The sequence below is a fragment of the Myotis lucifugus genome, unplaced genomic scaffold (genome assembly GCF_000147115.1).
Source record: "Myotis lucifugus unplaced genomic scaffold, Myoluc2.0 scaffold_623, whole genome shotgun sequence".
NCBI lineage: Eukaryota > Metazoa > Chordata > Mammalia > Chiroptera > Vespertilionidae > Myotis > Myotis lucifugus.
Window position 1 is genome coordinate 295,199 of NW_005871671.1, and position 5,013 is coordinate 300,211.

Genomic DNA, 5,013 nt, shown 5'->3' on the forward strand with positions numbered 1-5,013 from the left:
TCCGAGGTATGTGTCCTGACCGGGAATCAAATCTGCATCCTTTTGGTGTATGGGATTACTCTCCAAGCAACTGATGAGGCACCCTGTCCAGGGTGAGAAAGAGCAATATTTCCATTTGAATTTTTCGTTCTGGTTTAAACTGCAGTTGGGTATCTTTCGCATACTTTTGGCCTATGCCTTCTTTTGGAATTTCAGTTTGAGACCTTTTGCCCTCTTTTCCATTGGATTGTTAGCAAATCTGAATTATCATGGATATCAGCTTTTTGCCATGTAACTTGCAAATGGTTTCTCTAGCTTGCCATTGTCTCCATTTGATGTGTGTTTTGCCAAATAGACGCATTACATTTTGATGTGGTCGAATCTGTCTTCTCTTCTCATGCTCTTTGATTTTGTCTCTCACTTTGAGTGGAAAACATGTTTTCCGTCTTATCAGGAAGACAGGCTAGGTTGTATTGTTCTAACAGAGCCCTAAATCTCCATGGTTTGCAGCAGCAAAGGTTAATTTCCTAGTCATAGTTAATTTCAGATGGATTTAACAAGAGCTCCTCTGTTTTTCAGATTGTTATCCTTTTTTTTTCTTGTAAGGATGGAAGTAAGGACTTCCAAGCTCTTACATGTCACAGTGGAAACCAGAAGTCAAATATTTATGTGACAATGGCCTGTGGTGGACATGAGTTCCGGTTTCCCCTTTCTAGCAGCTGCCAATTTCCACATCCAACTGTTTCTGGGAGCTGTTATTCAGGGCTCCAGAGTGGAGGTATCAGTATATCTAAGTGGCCAGACCACAGTGATGTATGGTTGTATGTGGACATGTGACTTCAGTTAGTTTAAAAAGATTATTCATACTAGTGACCAGAAGAAAATTCTGGATGTTTTCAATTAAACTAGAGCAGCGTCCTGAGTGAGAGAAAGAGACAGAGCTGTTAGCCTGTAAGAGTTTGGAACCAGTAGACTGAAAGGTCTTGGGTTTGATTCCAGTCAAGGTACCTACCTCCGTTGCAGGCTAGATCCTTGGCCCTGGTCTGGGCAAGGGAAACATATCCTTGGGTAAGGCTTGACAAAAAAAAAAAATTTAGTGATAAGAATGGCACTGCCACTTGCATTAAAACCTCAGGCATGTTAGCTGAGTTCATTTTTTTAAAATATATTTTCTTGATTTTTTACTGAGAGGAAGGGAGAGAGATAGAGAGTCAGAAACATCGATGAGAGACAAACATCGATCAGCTGCCTCCTGCACACCTCCTACTGGGGATGTGCCCCCAACCCAGGTACATTCCCTTGACCGGAATCAAACCTGGGACCTTTCAGTCCACAGGCCAATGCTCTATCCACTGAGCCAAACCGGTTTCGGCACTATCTGAGTTCTTTACATCTTGTTCTTTTCACGTGAAAAATGAGTTGAAAGGATAAAATTGAATAATAAAGTGCTTAACCTAAAGAGTTGGCATGTGGTTGGCACTCAATATATATTGCCCATTACTATTATAAATACATATGTATGTAAACAATCATCAAGTGGAAATACAATGTGTAACATCAACAAAATCCTCTAAAACTGTAAGATGTTTACAGAAATTGCCCAGGGCCTTCCAACGCTCTATTTCTCCATTTAATCATAAATGCATGAAATTACTCATTTCTGGATAGAAAGATAGAATATTGCAAAGGCACATACTCTCCTGAATTAATCTAAAATTTACATATATAGGGGGGGTAATATGCAAATTAGGTCGGGACTCTTTAAAGGGTCACAACCAGACAGAAGGTTGCCTGCACATGTGAGTCACGGAGCAGAGATGGAGACAAACACAGGGGCACCTGCCCAAGCCAGAAGGACACAGGCAGGGGGCAGTGGAAGCCTGGGTGGGAAGTCAGTTGCAGGTCCTGGCCGCCTCCAGCGCGGGTCCAGTCCAACTCCCATGGCAGCCCATGGGGTGCTTCCAGGCACGGCAGTAGGTGGGGCGCCTCCTCTAGTTTAAACTAAAAATTATAACAGGATGTTGGGGAAACAAACACTGTTCTAAATTTTATCTAACAATAAATATTCAAACAAATCAGGAGACAGTTGAAAAGAATATAGGAAGGGGACTTGCTCTGTCAAATAGAAAGGACTCTCAAGCAGTACGGTCTGCAGCATGTTTATGGGCAACAGACATTTCTTGTGAGAGAAGAATGACAAGATGGAAACTATGTCAACATGCACAGGAAAATACTAAAGCAGAGGTTCTCAACCTGTGGGTCGCGCCCCCTTTGGGGTCGAACGACCCTTTCACAGGGGTCGCCTAAGAGCATTGGAAAACACATATATAATTACATATTGTTTTTGTGATTAATCACTATGCTTTAGTTATGTTCAATTTGTAACAATGAAATTGGGTGTCACCAAAACATGAGGAACTGTATTAAAGGATCGTGGCATTAGAAAGGTTGAGAACCACTGTCCTAGGGACAAATACACTAATATGTTCCATGTGATTGTCTCTGGGTGATGGGCTTTGACGTGATTTTACTTCTGTCTGTTTCTCAGTGGGCTGAGGTCCTGGACTTCTCCTGGGTAAAAATTATTCTTTCCTTTCAATGTCCCAAGGCCTCAGTCAAGCTCTTGGGGCCCAGAAGACGTGAGTATTGTTTGCCTAAAGGAAGATCACATGGCTAAGCCTTCAGCCAGGATTGGCATCCTCCAAGCTCCTCACTCAGATATGAATCACTAAGAAACTACTACCCTCCAAAGAGCTTGCTCAGTAAGTAACTTTGGGTGTTGGATCGTTCTGAACAGTGTCTGAGAATATGGCTGTAGAGCACCTCAGAGAAGCAGGCCATTGGATAAAGCCAGCATCCACTCTATTCTATCCACTGAGATTTTGTTTCTCAGGGCCACACAGGGAAACAAAGAAACCACCTCAGCAAACCCTTTGAACACCAACTGACAAATGCATTTGCAGAGCATGCCATGTGCTTCTCTGGGCACTTGCAGAAAAAACGTAGAGGGAAATCCCAAGGTCCTTGCCCCCAATCAAGGAAGGATTCAAGCAATAACTTTTGATCCACAGGCATTTATTGATACCGAATTGGTGTCTACTCCTGCCCTGGGCACCTAGGCACATAGTGACCAGACATGGTGGAGTTTGGTCCCTAGATCTCCTGGGACCAGGTCATAAACTTGTGCAAAGGGGAAATAACAAGACATGTTACCCTGGATTATCTCTGATCCCAGAGAGAAGACCTGGCACCATGGAGCCCCAGGGAAAGGAGGAACTAGGCTGAGAGGGAGCATCAGGAGCACCCACCAGGTCAGGCATGAGACTGCTCCATCTGTGACCTTACTAATGAGGCTCCAGGGATGTTCTGCTTCCTCTTCCCTCCAGGTTCCTTGACTCATATGCTGCATTAATCACTAGGAAGGCCTCTGCCATTCAGTTCAACCTACTTAGTGGGTAAAAGTTGGATTATTTGGAAAGTCTCTCAGAAAACCTGTTCCCTATGGCAGACGTGGGTCTCCACAGGACAAAGGAAAATAATGGGTAGGGAGGTGGGTCGTTGCTGTTGTTTCGATTTTGGTTTTCTTGGTTCAGGGCTCCGTAAATCACATGCCTCATTTCATGGCACCTCCTCACCACCATTCCTTGCAAAACAACTTCCAGGTTGTATGGTCTCTTATTACACCTAATCTCCATTTCCTTCCTCTCCCTCTACATAGTAGCCACTTCAAAACTGGCATGTATGCTTGAGTGATTTATGTCTTTGTATGCCTGTGTGTTTTATAGACACAGTTAGTGTTGTGTTAAAAATTCCATTACGTTTCTTACTTTCCATGTTGACACTAATTTTTATGATCCGCTCTCCTTGCTGTGTAAATACACAAATCCCTGCTTCTTTTATCTTTTCCCAAACCATTCTCTCTGTACACAGATGAATTTTCTTAGTCTAAATTGAACCCTATCACTTTTCTGCTTAAAGCTTTTCAAAAACTTCCTATTACAATTAGAAAAAGAAATTGGAAACCAGCCTATGAGGTCTAATTCTCGACTCCTACATACATCTCCAACCTCAACCAGTGTCCTTCTCTTTCTTCTGCTCCGCACACTTCAGCCACACTGGCTTTCATTCAGTTTGCTGAATTCACAAAGCTCTTTCATCTCAGCAACTTTGTCTTCTCGCCCTCCCCCACCTCATCTCTAGGAAGGGCTTTCTCTTTCTCAGCCTTCAAGCCTCTCCTAACTGTGGACATTGGTGCAGCCCTTTTGGAGAGACTTTGGCAATATTAGTCATCTTGGGCCAGGTTCCCTGGAAGCAGTGACTCCTGGGAAGTGGGACAGAGTTAGTGAAGGAATGACCTCAGAAAAAGAAGATGGAGGGAGGTGAGCAGAGATGTGGACTCAGCAGATTACGTTCAGCCTGGTCTTGAGAGGGGATCTGTAAGAGGAATTGTACCCATTGAGTGAGTCCCATTGGAGGCAAGGAGCCAGGCTTGTCTACCCAGTGCCAGTCATTACTGGCCTCTGGCTGAGCCTATGTCCCAGAGCACGGGAGGGGGAGCTCCTATCCCCTCTGGACAGGGAAAGGGCCTTCAGGAGCCATGAGCAGCCAACAATCACAGCAGCTAGGAGGGGGCATGGTGGAACCACCCAGTGAAATTGCACCCACTAGTGAAACCTAAGGTGTGGATGGCCTTCCTGCTAGAAATTCATTCTTAGCAACATACTCTAGAGAAGCTTCATTCACGTGCCCATGAAGAATACCAGAAAGTCCATTTCAGCATTGCTTATGATGGTGGAAAACTAGAAATAACCTAAATGTCCTTCAACAGGAGAATAAAGTCATGGTAGTAAATGCCTAGTAAAGCAGGAAAAGTAATGGATTGGAGTATGTGTGGCAATGTGGACAAATCTCAAAGCATGATTTGAGTGAAAAAGCAAGTTTTAGAATACATTCTGAATGATGCTATTGAAATAAAATTTCAAAAATGCAAAATCAACACTAAGTTAACTTGTGTGTACACAACTTTTGAGTAAA